This window comes from Lissotriton helveticus, chromosome 2_1 (genome assembly GCF_964261635.1).
Source record: "Lissotriton helveticus chromosome 2_1, aLisHel1.1, whole genome shotgun sequence".
Taxonomy (NCBI): Eukaryota; Metazoa; Chordata; class Amphibia; order Caudata; family Salamandridae; genus Lissotriton; species Lissotriton helveticus.
The window spans coordinates 184,012,276-184,029,630 of NC_136059.1; the positions used below are offsets into that span (position 1 = coordinate 184,012,276).

Genomic DNA, 17,355 nt, shown 5'->3' on the forward strand with positions numbered 1-17,355 from the left:
CTTTGAAGAGGAGGTAGCAAATTACGTTCATAACGCACGGTGGCATCCAAGGAGACATAGATCGCCAAGTATTTAAAGCCGGTCTCAGTCACTTGAATTGGAAATCAACGAGGCAATGGGGGGAGTCCTCCAGCCAAAATGTAGACACAAGATTTAGTCCAGTTAATAACGAGACCCGAGCTCTTTCCGAAGGAGGTCAGAACATCAAAAAGCACATTAAGAGATTTCCGAGGGGAGGTAAGGTACAGAAGGATGTCATCCGCGTAGAGCGAGATACGATCCTCAAAATCGGGAGTCCACCGGATGCCCCTCATGGAAGGCTCCCAACGGAGCCACTCAGCCAGCGGTTCCAAAGCGAGGGCAAAGAGCAACGGAGACAGCGGGCAGCCCTGCCGGGTACCCCGCCCGAGCGTAAAGGCCCCGGACACCTTACCATTAACCACCACCTGAGCCAGGGGCTTCTCATAAAGAAGTTTAACCCAAGCAATGAACCCCGGGCCAAACCCAAACTTCGAGAGGGCCGCCCAAAGGTAGGGCCACTCAATGGTATCGAAAGCCATCGTAGCATCAAGGGAAACTAAAATGGCCGACTCAGTGAGAGTCGCAGCCCTCGCGAGAACTCCGTGGAGTCTCCGCAGATTAAGGGCGGTGTTACGACGAGGAATGAAACCGGACTGATCCGGATGGACCAAGCCCCCCGATCACCGTAATCAAGCGATTAGCCAACAGTTTGGCAAGAATTTTGGGTTCGGCGTTAAGCAATGAAATGGGTCTATACGAGGCACAGCGATCACGAGGCTTACCCTTCTTGCGGAGAACCACAATGGTAGCAAGCCGCTGATCCGCGGGCAGGGAACCAGAGTCCAAAGCCTCCAGGAACATCCCCTTCAAATAGGGTGCCAAGGTGTTGGGTCGTATCTTATACAATTCAATGGGTAAGCCATTGGGGCCCATTGCCTTACCAGAGCGGAGGGAACGGATAGCACCTGCAATCTCGTCTGCCGTGATGGGCGCGTCCATGAGGTCTCTGTCGTCCTCTGAAAGACAGGACAACGCAATGTCCCAAAGAAGTAACCGGGAGTCATCCTCGTCTCTTAAAGAGACCGAGGCATACACTGTTTGAAAGTGGTCAACAAAGCAATCAACGATCCCAACTGGCTCAGTAACCCGCTCACCATCCAACCTCTCAATCACAGGGACAACACGATTCTCTCTCTCTTTCTTATCCAGCCATGCAATCAATTTACCAGCCTTATCCCCCACGTCATACAGCCGGCCCTGTTGCTGACAGTACATCACCTTTGCCGCATCGGTAACGAGGGCTCTGTAATCAGCCTGCTTCAAACTGAGGGAATGCGATGCTAAACGTGTCACTCCAGAACCAAGATTATTCTCAAGTGCAGTGATATCAGTTTCAATTCGCACAATTTCCTCATTTTTTGCCTTCTTTGCAGCAGCAATAAGTGACAGAGACTGCCCACGGATAACCGTCTTGAAAGCCTCCCACAGCGAAACTATTTACAACAAGGGGTGGTGATGGACAGAGTCTCTGAATTAAGCAGAGTACTCTCACCCAGTCAAGAGATCAGGGCTAGATCCAACACCGTTTTTTAGCTCATTGCACCATCCCAGTTTCAGAACCTGGCTGTATGCAAATTAGTCTGTCCCTGGCCCAGTGCATCATGGGAACAGGGCAGACCAGACTACAAAAGCCAATTCTTACACTGGGAAGGAAACAAGCTTCCGGGGACCGGTTTCTGGCATTACAGCCGTCTTCGGCCCGGCTTGCTTGAATCCTGATGGTGCAATGAGCAAGGGACTCACATCTGAGTATACCCTTCCACGCTTAGGGTGGACAAAATTATTTACAACAAGGGGTGGTGATGGACAGAGTCTCTGAATTAAGCAGAGTACTCTCACCCAGTCAAGAGATCAGGGCTAGATCCAACACCGTTTTTTAGCTCATTGCACCATCCCAGTTTCAGAACCTGGCTGCATGCAAATTAGTCTGTCCCTGGCCCAGTGCATCATGGGAACAGGGCAGACCAGACTACAAAAGCCAATTCTTACACTGGGAAGGAAACAAGCTTCCGGGGACCGGTTTCTGGCATTACAGCCGTCTTCGGCCCGGCTTGCTTGAATCCTGATGGTGCAATGAGCAAGGGACTCACATCTGAGTATACCCTTCCACGCTTAGGGTGGACAAAATTATTTACAACAAGGGGTGGTGATGGACAGAGTCTCTGAATTAAGCAGAGTACTCTCACCCAGTCAAGAGATCAGGGCTAGATCCAACACCGTTTTTTAGCTCATTGCACCATCCCAGTTTCAGAACCTGGCTGTATGCAAATTAGTCTGTCCCTGGCCCAGTGCATCATGGGAACAGGGCAGACCAGACTACAAAAGCCAATTCTTACACTGGGAAGGAAACAAGCTTCCGGGGACCGGTTTCTGGCATTACAGCCGTCTTCGGCCCGGCTTGCTTGAATCCTGACAGCGAAACAGTAGAAGAAACAGATCCCACATTGTCATTGAAGTAGTGGTCAATAGCTTTCACAAGTTCAGAACGGGTTTTAGGATTACGGAAATATCAAGGGTTGATGGGGGCCACCCTACCCGCACTGCCAACTCCAACCCGAAACCGAAGCCACAAAGGAGAATGTTTGTATTTTATGTAAATGTTTGTATTTTATATAGCGCACTTCTACCCGGAGGCCTCGTAGCGCTGTATTCATACCGCTGCGGAACCCATCCTGGCTTTCCTGTGAAATGTCCACTCCTGGGCACCCCCAAGGTGAAGCCAGGCATCCACAGCGCTGCTGGGGCCGTTGTGGAGATTAAGCAAGCTATTGCCCAGAGTCACAGAGTGGGACCCATGATTAGACTAGGCACCGAGGCGAGAATTATCAGGTCCGGGGAAATTGAGCCCAAGACCCGCCGAGGCGGGAATCGAACCCTGGTCACGGGCCAGACCTCTGCATCAGGGTCTGCCGCTCTAACCATTGAGCCACACTTCTCCTGTCATGGTCATATATACCCCTGGGAAGATGACAAACCTCAGTAATGAGGGAGGATTGGGCCGATGGCATCAGAAAATAGTCTAGCCTGGAGAGACTACCATGCGCCCCGGAGTGGAAGGTGTACTGGAGTTGTGTGGGATGCATCAGTCTCCAGCTATCAATGAACCCAAAAGTCTCCAGCAGATCACTAAGCCACATCTGAGATCTGACCAACTCTCGGGGGGGGAAATGGTCAGCAGTACCAGATACAAAGAGTTAAAGTCTCCACCAAGGATAAGAAGACCCTCAGGTAGCCCTAGCATAACCTTACCCAGATCAGCATAAGTAGGGGCTTGTAGGCCCGGTGGGACATAGATCGAAAGAATAGAGAGAGTCTTCCCCTCCCATCTACTCGTGAGGGCCGCATAGCGCCCTCTATCATCAAGTATCACCTCATCGATCTCGAACGGGAGAGAAGACCGAATAAGAATGCCCACTCCCCGGGAGCCAGAAGTGAAACCAGAGTGTGCGACTAAGCGATAGCCACGCCTATTCAGGGCTTGACAGACGTTACCAATCAGATGCGTCTCCTGTAGGAGAACAACATCAGGAGAACGGCGTCTGAGGAACTGCAAGACCACCCCCCGCTTTATTCTGTCTCCCAACCCAACTCTCAACTCACCACCCCCCATCCCCGAGAATGAAGCAGGGCACCCCAAACACGAACCCAAATGACACAAGCAGAAAGAAGAATCAATATGAAGCCTTGTGACAAAAGAAAAACACACACAGTCCCCCCGCCATCCCCCAACTGAAACCCGTCACAACACCCCCCACCCTGCACCCTTGCGTACGACTCAGAAGCCACCAAAAACTTGCAGTGTGCCTGTCGCCCCATAGCAAAACTACTCTACAAGAAGAACCTAGGAGGAGAAAGAGTCCCCAGTAGCCCCCGCCACCCTCAGGCCCAAGCAATAAAATTAAAACAAAAGAACCAAAGTCCAGACTCAGCCGAAAAGGTAGAAAAGTTCAGACGCCAGGATCCACAGCATCATTCCTGCTCCGACAAGCCACCTTCAGCACCGCCGGGGTGCTCAGTTCGATCATCACTTTTGGGCAAAGAGTCAAGCCAGTCACTGACACTGTCCGGTCGATCAAAGAAAAACGTTAGTTCACCATTTTCCACACGAAGTCTGGCCGGAAACAGCATGGCATACTTGAATCCCAGGTCCTGCAAACGTCTCTTGACTCCCTGAAACCCCATCCTCTGCCGTTGAACGAATGGAGTAAAGTCGGGGTAGAAATTTACAGTAGAGTTCTCGAACTTCACCGGGCCTGTTTCCCGGGAAGCTTGCAGGATAGCGTCCCTGTCCCTGAAGTGGAACAATCTGGCAACAATGGGTCTCGGGGGAGCCCCGGGCTGAGCCTTCCCTCCCGGAACCCTGTGAGCTCGCTCAACCGCAAAGAATTTGGTAAGCCCGGGGGGAGCAAGATGGTTCGAGACCAGATCTTCCACTAGGAGGTCAGTAGCAGAGGTCTCGGAAGTCTCAGGAACGCCAATAATGCGCACGTTATTGCGACGGGACCGATTTTCATAATCCTCCAGACGACGTGCCATCATGTCGCGAGAGGAACGCAAGTTCCCGATCTCCGTTTGGATTTCTGTAACATCAGTAGTCAGACTGGAAGTCTTCAAATTTAACTCCTTAAACCTCTCATTGGTCTTCGCCAAGTCCGCTCTGATTAACGTAACATCCACAGCCACCGTGTCTATCTTGGAGGCGAGCACCTCATATTGCTGTCCCATAGAGGTCTTAAGGCCGGTGATGGCGCCCATGACATCCTGCAACGATACTTCCGTCGCGGCAGATATAGACTTAGGATCATCAGGCGAACGGCTAGCACTGCCTGGGGATCCCTTCAGTTGAGAATAATGATCCATAATATTCGTATGGGATGGGCCCCCACGAAGCGGTGCCTTGGTCTTATGTTTCTCCAGCTCATGTCTGGCGGCCATATTGGAATAGGGACCCCGGAGGGGCCCGCACGACCTGGTGAAAATGGCCGAACGTGATGAGGCCAAAAAGCCACGAAACTGGACCAAATGGGCGCAAATGTCAACAGCGTTGAGGACACGGTGGCCAAATGGGATGGTTGGAACAGTGCTGCGAAACCAGGCCGGAGCAGGAGGCGATCTGAGCCGCAATCCAGTCAATCCGCCCCGGGAGTAGGAAGTGAAACCGAAAGTCAGACAGAGGCCATCCAGGGGAAGAAACCCCTTCAGCCGATGTTGTTCAACTACTCCCCGGCCAGCAAATCAACTGAGCCCCCGGTGCCGCCTCGGGGCGGGCCGTGAAAGTTCCAGACGATGTAAAAATGGACCTGAGCGTCCGATTTCGATTTTTCGAAGAATGTTGAAGTCAGCCGGAGCTTGTCGTCAAAAGCCCATCGATAAAATCAGGATTTAGGAAGGATAGATGTGAAGGGCGGCGCGGGTCTTGGGAGCTCCTTACTCACGCGACCATCTTGGATGCCAGCGAAGCTCCTCCCGGTTTTAAAACTTTGTGTAATAAATTGCTACAATTGTTTTTATAAATTGCATTTTTTTGAATTTCTTTGAATTTATTGTTGTTTGAGGTACCCTTCAAACGTATATAACTGCACATGTATAATGTAATTTTAAGTATCTGTCTCTCGCTTGCCTAGAACTTACGTATATTAGATACAAGTCTCTTTGATGATAGAACCATTGGTGGAATGGATCAGACAAGCTTCCCAACTTAGCGGCATCAGATGCTCATAGGGAATAGAGGACAGAATCTCCTATAATGTCGATGATGTGTGTTTCTACATTAGTAATACAGAGACATCCCTGCCAAATTTGATTCATATACGACAGATATATGCAGAAGTGTCAGGTTTGCAAGTGAACTGGACCAAGCCCACATACTTTTCTCTTACCGGGGCACAGGATAGCATTCTTCAACTACCACACTGCAATGGGCTGAACATCATCATAAATACCTTGCAATAAATATCACCCACACCAGAGAGAGGGCCTGGGAAACAAATGTCCTAACCCTGGTTACTCAAGTGTGTTAGGACATGGACAGCTAGGAAAACCTTTCTCTGAATATAGCTGGTAGGGCTGCGTTATTTAAAATATTAGCCTTAACCCAACTACTATATACTTTACAACATTACCTCTATGGCATATCGCTCACCTTCTTTCACTCACCTCAAGCAGCAATCGTGAAGTTCCTTTGGAAAGGAGAGGTAACTGCGCATAGCATTTTGCAAATGTATGCTGGGGCCATACGATGGTAGACGCGGAATTACTGATATTAAGATAATTCCGCACACTCTGCTGAACAATGACTGACTGTTCAGTGACTGGGCATGCCGAGCAATAGTCCCAGAACTCCCAGCCCTAGAACAGTATGGTGTCCTAGAGGTATTCTATGGGCCCATCTCCCACCGGCGACACTGACATCCTGTTCCTGATGGCATCAGGCGCTTGGGTGGATCCAATGGCAGGGTGTCCTGACTAAGGAAACGCCACTGTGGGCTGGTAGGTGGTTCAGACATGCAGCAGCCTTGCAAGGCTTTCACACCTGGGACAATATTGGAATTTCAAAATTGGGTGACATATGGGAAGGCAGCACAATCCATAAATTTCAATACCTTTTAGACATGTCTGAAATGCACAAGTGGCAATTTTATTGCAACTTACAAATACGCATGCTCTAGAGAAACACCAGGACAGTTTACAGACCCTCCCACATCACAACCCACTGGAGGCACATATCACAATGTCTCAGACTGGGGACAAAGGAATCTCAAAGATACACCGTGCACTAGTGAACAACACCCCAGACCCCATGGCAGCACTGAGGGAACGCTGGGTGCGAGATGTCGGTACACTGGAAGAGGAGGACTGGGTGGAGCAGAGATGCCAGAGGGTGCTAATGGTCTCAGGCTCATACAACACAAAAATATACACAGGTGTTAGAAATGGGGTCTCTAGTTGGCAGTGGCTTGCACCCTGTCCAAGTAAAGACCCTCACTCTAGTCAGGGTATGTTACACCATTAGAATAACCTGTGCTCCCGCCCTTGGTAGCTTGGCAAGACCAGTCAGTCTTATCCACAGAGGAAATGTGTAAAGTATTCATACACATAAACAGTAATACAGTGAAAACTCCACAAAAGGACTCCACCCCAGTTTAGAATAATTACCAATAAGTATCTGATTAAAACAAAACCAAAACAACAGAATTCCAACATACACAAATCAGGTTATGAATTCTTCAATGTTAACAAAAGTTTGAGTTCTTAGAAAACGATACCTCCAACTGGGGCTAGTGGGTAGCGGTTGACCGGGCAAAATCCACAAGTTCAGTCCCACCGCAAAGGAAATTGGGCCAGATGCTGGAGTCACACAGACACCAAGACAGTACTTTAGGATGTGTCCAAAATCAAAGATGGTGCGAGGCGCGGTGTAGGTGAGGAATAGTGAAAGCAGGCGATGCATCTGTTCCTTACTGCTGAGCAGGGTCATTGGCCCGTTGGCACTCAGGGACAGTGCATTACGCAAAGAAGGTGAGGCGGCACTGTAGCAAATAAGACATCGGTTCCTGGAGAAGGTGCAGGGTCACTGAGCTGCCAGTGCACGGGGACTTTGCAAGGCAAGGGGAGGTGATGCGTCGGTTGCAGGTGCAATACGTCGGTTCCTTACTGCTGTGCGGTTTGGATGAAGTTGTTGGAAGTCAAGCTGCAAGTCTTTGGTTGCACAGGGCAGAGGTTGAACCACTGGGCCACCCCCTTTTGTACCACTTTGTTCGCCATAAGTTGGCAGGGTATGCTCAGACGTGAGTCCCTTGCTGACTTTGCCACTGGATTCAAGCAAGCCGGGCTGAAGAAGGCTGAAATGCCAGAAAACGGTCCTCGGAAGCTTGTTTCCGGTCCCGGGAAGGCATGGCTTGGCAGTTCCGGCTGGACTGTTCCAATGAGGCACAGGGTCAGACTGATTTGCATGTGGCCATGTCTGAACTGGGGTGGCAGAGTGGGCTAAAGAACAGTGATGGATTAAACCCAGATCTGTTGACTGGGTGTGAGTGTTTGATTGCTTCAGATGCTCCGTCCATCACCACCCCCTTTTGTACCACTTTGTTAGCCATAAGTTGGCAGGGTATGCTCAGACGTGAATCCCTTGCTCACTTTGCCACTGGATTCAAGCAAGCCGGGCTGAAGACAGCTGAAATGCCAGAAACCGGTCCTCGGAAGCTTGTTTCCGGTCCAGGGAAGGCATGGCTTGGCAGTTTGGGCTGGACTGTTCCCATGAGGCACAGGGTCAGACTGATTTGCATATGGCCATGTCTGAACTGGGGTGGCAGAGTGGGCTAAAGAACGGTGATGGATTAAACCCAGATCTGTTGACTGGGTGTGAGTGTTTGATTGGTTCAGATGCTCCATCCATCACCACCCCCTTTTGTACCACTTTGTTCGCCATAAGTTGGCAGGGTATGCTCAGACGTGAGTCCCTTGCTCATTTTGCCACTGGATTCAAGCAAGCCGGGCTGAAGACGGCTGAAATGCCAGAAACCGGTCCTCGGAAGCTTGTTTCCGGTCCAGGGAAGGCATGGCTTGGCAGTTCGGGCTGGACTGTTCCTATGAGGCACAGGGTCAGACTGATTTGCATATGGCCATGTCTGAACTGGGGTGGCAGAGTGGGCTAAAGAAAGGTGATGAATTAAACCCAGATCTGTTGACTGGGTGTGAGTGTTTGATTGGTTCAGATGCTCCGTCCATCACCACCGCCTTTTGTACCACTTTGTTCGCCATAAGTTGGCAGGGTATGCTCAGACGTGAGTCCCTTGCTCACTTTCCACTGGATTCAAACAAGCAGGGCTGAAGACGGCTGAAATGCAAGAAACCGGTCCTCGGAAGCTTGTTTCCGGTCCAGGGAAGGCATGGCTTGGCAGTTCAGGCTGGACTGTTCCCATGAGGCACAGGGTCAGACTGATTTGCATATGGCCATGTCTGAACTGGGGTGGCAGAGTGGGCTAAAGAACGGTGATGGACTAAACCCAGATCTGTTGACTGGGTGTGAGTGTTTGATTGGTTCAGATGCTCCGTCCATCACCACCCCCTTTTGTACCACTTTGTTCGCCATAAGTTGGCAGGGTATGCTCAGACGTGAGTCCCTTGCTCACTTTGCCACTGGATTCAAGCAAGCCGGGCTGAAGAAGGCTGAAATGCCAGAAAACGGTCCTCGGAAGCTTATTTCCGGTCCAGGGAAGGCATGGCTTGGCAGTTCCGGCTGGACTGTTCCAATGAGGCACAGGGTGAGACTGATTTGCATATGGCCATGTCTGAACTGGGGTGGCAGAGTGGGCTAAAGAACGGTGATGGATTAAACCCAGATCTGTTGACTGGGTGTGAGTGTTTGATTGGTTCAGATGCTCCGTCCATCACCACCCCCTTTTGTGCCACACTGTGGAGTCAAAGCAGTGCATCACGGACGTCGGCGGTGCGGTGCTCGGGACTCCTGCAGTGGTAGTTCTTCAGAGGCGCTGCGCCATTGTGGGGTTTGCTTTGTGAGTAATGGTCATTGCGTCAATCGGGGACCACAGCTCCAGTGCAGGCAGTGTCACGGCATCACAGTTGCAGCCAGGTGCCAGTACCGAAGGTGCTCAACATCAGGTTCTTCTGGTAGACCAGAAACTCACTTCCAAGGACCCAGGAGCTGGAGTTGGCACCACTTGGCAAGTAAGGCTATCAGCAGACAATCAAAGGTGCTACAGGTGAAGACTTTGAAGGCTCTGGGACTTCCAACAGGAGGCAAGCTCAACTCAAGCCCTTGGAGATACTTGGAAAGCAGGATGTAGAAAGCAACGTCCAGTCCTTTCACTCCCAGGACAGAAGCAGCAAGCAGCAGGCCAGCCCAGCAAAACAAACAGCAAAGTGGCAGTCCCCCCTGACAGCACAACAGCTCTTCCTCCTGGAAAAATGTCCAGAACTGTTTCTCTCATATGGTGCAAAGGTCCAGTACTTAATTTCAGCCTTTAAAGTAGGAAAACTTCAAAGAAGTATTTGTAGTGCACAGGACCTTACTCTTCCTTTCCTTGGCTGCAGACACACTGCAGGGGTTGGAGACATCCGTGTGTGGGGACATGCACAGCCCTATTCAGGTGTCAGTGTAACTTCTCCCACCACTCTAGCTCAGGAAGGCTCAGCAGCCGGTGATAGGCCATCAGGATATGCAGGGCACACCTCAGCTCCCTTTGTGTGAGTGTCTATAGCGAATGCACAAGAGCCCAAATGTCACCCTGTTTTCCGAGGCAGGCAGAGATACAGAATGGTAATTAAGAAAATGTCAACTTTCTAACAGTATGCAATATGCATTACAATGAAAAGAAAAAGGAGTCACTGTAAATTTGAGACCAAACGGGTATTATTCACCATTTAGAAAGCTAGGCAGGTCTTTTGCAAAATCATACAGTTAAACAGCACTGTATACAATAAATGGGGTGACAACCCGGTGGCACTTGGTGCAAGTGATATATACATGAATATGTACAGTGAATAGTGACGGTGGTGCAAGTGCAGGGGTGAAAACAGCGTGGTCGGCGCGAAGTGACAGTGAAAAATACACAGAGTAATGGCTCCAGGGATTTAAGTAATAATCACTTAAAACAAGATTCAATTCCAGGAGTACAAAACAGGTAGGGCGCCATAAAATTAGGCTGTGTGGTCGACGGCGTTTCGATCCTCATCAATCGGGATCATCATCAGGACGGGGTTGTCGGGGAAAGAACACAGTGAGATCCGCTGCTGTCAAAGTCGTGCAGTTGGAGGGGCTGGAAGCTAGGATCCGGAGCTGAATGCAGGGGAGACTTGAGTTGGCGGTGGAGATCTGCGTCTGAATGAATCGCACTCCGCTCCCGCATTCATTGCTTGAAGCCACACCTTGGATTAACCCACCCGGCATACCTCTGATTCATTCAGACGCAGATCTCCACCGCCAACTCAAGTCTCCCCTGCATTCAGCTCCGGATCCTAGCTTCCAGCCCCTCCAACTGCACGACTTTGACAGCAGCGGATCTCACTGTGTTCTTTCCCCGACAACCCCGTCCTGATGATGATCCCGATTGATGAGGATCGAAACGCCGTCGACCACACAGCCTAATTTTATGGCGCCCTACCTGTTTTGTACTCCTGGAATTGAATCTTGTTTTAAGTGATTATTACTTAAATCCCTGGAGCCATTACTCTGTGTATTTTTCACTGTCACTTCGCGCCGACCACGCTGTTTTCACCCCTGCACTTGCACCACCGTCACTATTCACTGTACATATTCATGTATATATCACTTGCACCAAGTGCCACCGGGTTGTCACCCCATTTATTGTATACAGTGCTGTTTAACTGTATGATTTTGCAAAAGACCTGCCTAGCTTTCTAAATGGTGAATAATACCCGTTTGGTCTCAAATTTACAGTGACTCCTTTTTCTTTTCATTGTAATGCATATTGCATACACCCTTTGAACTGTCTTCCTATTGATACCTGTTGGGAATTGTTTACACTTACAGTCTACACCCATCCCAACTTGGTTTATGGGTTCCCTCCTGTTTATCCTATACAAAAAAACTTTCTAACAGTGGCATTTTCAGACCTTCTATGAGAAAAACAACTTCACGAAAATATGTATTTTTAAATTGTAAGTCCAGAGACACAAAACTCTGAGTTTTTAGCTCCCAATCGGAAGATACGCTTGCAAGAGGTTACAAGACAGCTCCAATGCTAACCTATGGGAGAGATAGGCCTTGCTGCAGTGAAATACGAAATTAGTACTATTTACTACCAGGACATGTAAAATACCACTGCACATGTCCTACCTTTTAAATACACTGCATTCGGCCAAGAGGTTGCCTTGAGGCCTACCATAGGGGTAACATATGTAATAAAAGGAAGGTTTGGGTCTGGTAGTGGGTACACTTGCCGGGTCAACATTGCAGTAAAAACTGCACACACAGGCTATGCAGCGGCAGGCCTGAGACATGCGTGTAGGCTACTCCTGTGGGTGGCATAAACAGTGCTGCAGAACCACTCTTAGCATTTGACTTATAGGCCCTAGGCACCCCTGGTGCACTGTACTAGGGACTTACCAGTAAATCTGATGGGCCAATTATGAAGAAACCAAATACCATTACAGTTTAGGCAGGAAGCACTTGCACTTTAGCACTGGTCAGCAGTAGGGTGCCCAGAGACCTAAGGCCAGCAAAATAAAATATCCAGCACACAGTCAAAAACAGGAGGTCAGAGGCAAAATGATTGGAGAATCCACACCAAAAGATACCAGGTCCAACAACAGGGTATACTACAACCCCACAAGACTGAATCAAATGAGTCAAGGTATTGACCTGCACTGTTTGCACTGCTAAAAGCATATGGGGACATTTTATCAAAGAATATGGGAGTACCCGGTTATACAGGGATACTGCCACAAAACATGCCCTGGGTGGCTGTGAGACCAGTGATACATTAGCCCAAAAAGATTTTGTTGGGAGTGATGGAGGAATGGGGAGGTAATAGATGCACTAGGCTGCTAGTGGTGGTGGATGTTCTCCGAGCCAAAAGGTAAATTGCCGGACACTGGAGATCGGAGGGGATACCTAACTGGAGAAATTGTCACGAGGAATGGACAACTGCACCAATGCAGAACGATAAGTGTATAAAATCAGAGGTTACCCCGAAAAACACAAATAAATATGGGGGGAATGGACCGCCTATTCCACAAACTGTACACCTTGACTATCCAAAACACATTACGAATTGCATAACAATGTCTACGTTGGTTGGGAAATGAGGAAAAGATTGTAGTCTTCATCAATGCTTAGAACCTGCCCAAACTCAGGTGAAGAACTGTGAAAATCTCAGCCATTTCAATTCCAGCTAAGTGGACCTTCTGTATGTGAGAGGATCCTTTTTTTATTCATAATCTTTTATTATTGATGCAAAGGGAGATTATCATAGTATATACAGATAAAAGGAAAAGACTCCGAACATAACAGGGTGGCAATCAAATCACATAATATCCATTAACCAAAATGAATACATCAAAAACATATTAAACTGGAAAATCATATTTAAATTATCAATCCTTAAGTACCTTATGCCAAATAGTTTGGAATTTCCAGGTAGCGTGTATACCTCCTGGCTTTTGCCACTGCTTTTTTCCCTTTCACAGATGTCATCCAACATGGACCACCATTGTGAGAGTATCCTGCGTTAAATCTTCTTCCACCACCTATCCCACCCAAGGCAATCTGCATCAACAAAAACATTGTGTAACCAGTCCTTTATCCATTTTCTCTGGAAGATAGGTTATATTCCCTTTTGTGGGGCTGAGTCAATGATCCATAAGGGAAAAGGCAAATCCCGCCAGTTCAAACTACAGATTTTCTGAAGCTTACTTGAAGGGCTCCTACTTACCTGTGGCCGCACATTTACACATCTTGGCCATGTTGCTCCAGCTGCCAGTTCATGCACCCAAAAATTGAATTCTTCTAAAACCTCTGACAGCAATATGCATCAACTTAGAAGACAGTCACCCCTTTCTAGTTCTGCTAGTGCTGCTTTGTATTTCCCTGTACTTTGCCAATGGCCGTTCCATCCGTCTGGTGGCCTTGTCAGTAGGTACCCACTGTAAAGATCCTTGTTGCATGTTATCCTAGGGGTGTTGACACAGTGGACCTTTGAGTCCACTGTGCTTTTGTATATGGGTGCAATCATCATGTTATTGTAGAGAGCATGGTCACGTTTGCCATGGAGTGTGGTAGTGGCCCTTTCAGTGTGTGTTTTGGATGTGTATGGAGTGGTTGTAATGGGTCTCACCACAGGTAGACCTTTTTGCGGGTGCTTGTGTGTGGGTGTTGCTTGAATGTGATTTGTGTTGTTGTAGTGGTTCTACATCTCATGACGTACGGCTGGAAGAGCATAGTTCAAGTAAAAACTTGAGTAAATTGAGTAGATTAAAAGTAGATAAAAAAATTGAGTAGATTGCATCGTTTCAGTTGAATATTTAATTTTTCAATTGGGTGGTGCACACTTTTCTTTATATTTTTATTTGTTGGAGTTGGGGGGCCTTCCATGTACTCTGCAGGGGGGCCCTCAACTTTTGTTACGCCACTGGAGTTTCCCTCGTTGTGGTGTTTCCAGAGAATGACTGTTATATTGTGTTTTAACTTGTAGTTACATATAATAATTAATGTTGCATTGTACCTTTAACTCTCGTGACTGAGCGAGCTATAGAATGTAAGCTAGGTATTGAGTGTTCCAGTTCCTTGGGTCTGTTTATAGCTGTGCCCCGGGACTGTTAGCTGTGGTTCCTGGCGCTCGCCTGCTTCCTTGTATTTTACTTGTTATACCAATTAAAGGTATTGGATATTACTGCGTCTTTTCATCACTTCAATGACTGGTTCATAAATCGTCTTATTTGAAGGTGGGTGTAGCATCCGCATTCTAGTTGTTGCACGTCACGTAGACGTGACGTGCGACGGGGGCGAAGAGAGAAGCTGCGCGCGCAGCTAAGGAGAGCGCGCGAAGGGACATAGTGATCGGAAGCGCCGGCTGGCGCTCCTCTGCGATCTATATTGTTAATAAAGTTCTTTGCTCCAAAATCAAGCCCAGTGCTTTTATTTACAAGTCAGCGACTTTACAGTGGCGACGAGGGTGGGATGCACCCACTGGCACCCAACAGAAAAAAAAAAAAAAAAAACGAAAGGAAAGGAAAAAATTGAACCTCCACCTCCACGTGGACTGCAGCCAAGCAGGCGACCCCAGGCCAAGGGGGGACACAGCACAGAACGGCGCCACTGGGCCAGTGAGTGGAGAGCACAAGGGGGCAAAACAGAACACACCAAAGTATACAGGCAGAGGAGCGTGGCAGTGCCACAGCAACCAGAGGGGCGGCGCAGTGGCCAGAGTGGCTGCGCTGCAAACCACAGTACACCGATCACCGCAAATACCTTCAAAGAACACCGTGGAAGGTAAGAACAGCGCTGGCTGCCAAGGAAGAAGGAGGGGGGACTGGCACTAGGAGTCCCCAGGAGGTCGCTGATAGAGAAGTAAAGGACAGCACCCCAGGGAGCCCCACCAGCAAGGCTGTCGAAGCGACAGAGAGCAGGGAGGTGAAGATGAGCACGCCGGCAGGCTATGCAATTGCACCGGTGCAATTCCTACCAAAACCTGGTGAACCCCTGATGAAGTGGGAGGATTGGAAGGAATATATTGATAATTTCATAGGGGTCTTGGAGGACGAAAATGAAGAGAAGTTCACCCCCCAAAGGAAGAAACGCATCTTGCTGTTGAACCTGGGACCGGAGGGTCTCAGGATTTACAAGAGTCTAGTGCCCAAGAAGAGAGAGGACACGGATACGGATGTCTATGCCCATGCAGTAGAAGACCTGGATGAGAGGTACCGCCCCACCATATGTGTGTCTGTGGATAGGTTCAACTTCCAGCAAAGGAAACAACGGGCCGGAGAAACCATAGAGGAGTATGTAGGAGCGTTGAGGAAACTAGCGGCCCCGTGTAAATATGCATTGTGGGAGGATGAATTTATAAAAGACCAGATCGTGATGCACACTACGAGTACACAGGTCCAAGACAAGCTGTGGGCGAGCGGCGACACCACGCTCAAAGAAGTTATGGTCATAGTAAAGAGGGCCGAGCTCGCTAGGAGGTGTGCGGCAGCATCCAAGAAAGACGTGGGCGCCCCGACAATGGTGAACAGAATACAAGAAGGGGATCACCGTAAGGACCAAAGAGGAAAAGACTCAGCAGCCAAAGGTACTAGCAGGTGGCAAGGGAAACAACCAGGGAGCGACAGCAAGAAATCGTGCTACAGATGCGGCAGTTGGTCCCATGATGCCCGTGACAGAAGATGTCCTGCGTTCAGAGCCAAGTGCCTACACTGCGGTATCTTAGGCCACTATGAAAAAGTATGTAGGAAGAAACATTCGAAGGAAACAGTGAAATGTGTGGAGCAAGGTGAAGAAGATCTAGAAGACGTGGCTGAAGAAGAGGTGATCACGGTCTTGTGCATATACGACCAAGTGATGAGCATAGAAGGGAGGAAATCCACAAAACCCATCCTGGACATGTCAATGGGAGGAGTCGCCATCACGGTGGTGGCGGACACAGGATCCCCCTTCACCATCATCCAACAGGCAGTATGGGAAGAAACATTCAGACCCAGGTTGGGACCGGAGTTGGAAAAGCTAGACATCAGACCGGTCACTTACAATGGGGATCGCATTCCCATGTTGGGGTTCCGCCGCCTACTGTTCGAATTCAGGGGCCGGTCAGCATGGTGCAAATTGTACATTGCAGAAAAGGGACCCTCAGTCCTGGGGTGGCTAGACCAAGGGGACTTAGGAATTAAACTGGATCCCGGAGGGAAAGAGCAGATTTTACTGACTGAGCAAGAGGAATGGCCGAACATGAACAAATGGAAAGAGAACTACCCGAAGGTATTTGGTGGCACAGTGGGACGGATGGAAAACTTCCAACACAGGATCGTGCTCAAGGAAGGGGCCATTCCGGTAGCCCACAAGGTGAGAAATGTGCCGATTGCGGTGAGAGAAGCAGTCCAAACTGAACTCCAAGAGTTAGAAAGGAAAGGAATAATTGAGCCGATAACATGTGCTGAATGGTTGGCGCCCCTGGTGGTCGTAATGAAGCCAAATGGGAAGGTCCGGCTCTGTGTGGACCTGAGAGAACTGAATAAGAATATCGTGGTGGAAAAATTTCCCCTCCCCAGAATCGAGGAAATGTTGACCAAGACCAGGGGGGTGCAGTGGTACTCCACTATCGACTTGACCTCGGCCTATCACCAAATTGCACTGCACCCGGACAGTAAACGGCTCACCTCCTTCATCACCCCGTTTGGGTGTTACCAATTCTGTCGGATGCCTTTCGGGCTGGCCTCAGCAGCCGCTGTGTTCCAGAAAATGATGCACCAACTGTTCAGAGACTGCAAGGACGTCCAGTATTTCCAGGATGACATCTTGGTGATGGGACGAGATCAGCAAGATCATGACCAGAAGCTGGGAAAGGTGCTGAAAACACTTGAGAACAAAGGCCTCACAGCAGAGGGGTCGAAGTGTAGGTTGGGACTGCAGTCGGTGACGTACCTAGGTCACGAGATCGGACAACAGGGCGTTACCCCCAAATCAGAAAACGTCAAAGCCATCGCTGAAGCACCGCCGCCCAGGAATAAGGAAGAGGTCAGGTCGTTCCTGGGGATGGCGGAGTACTACAGCAAGTTTGTGGTACACTTCGCTTCCAA

The 17,355-nt window shown here is 49.2% G+C and overlaps 1 long non-coding RNA gene across 1 annotated transcript in view; it reads right to left on the reverse strand.

Annotated features, from left to right (window-relative positions):
• The window catches only part of LOC144819272 (uncharacterized), a 171,456-nt gene that overhangs the window by 78,808 nt on the left and 75,293 nt on the right, over nt 1–17,355 (reverse strand). Inside the window, exon 2 of the long non-coding RNA XR_013607254.1 lies at nt 13,174–13,330. This is a non-coding gene — a long non-coding RNA (uncharacterized LOC144819272). The remainder of the gene's footprint in view (nt 1–13,173; nt 13,331–17,355) is intronic.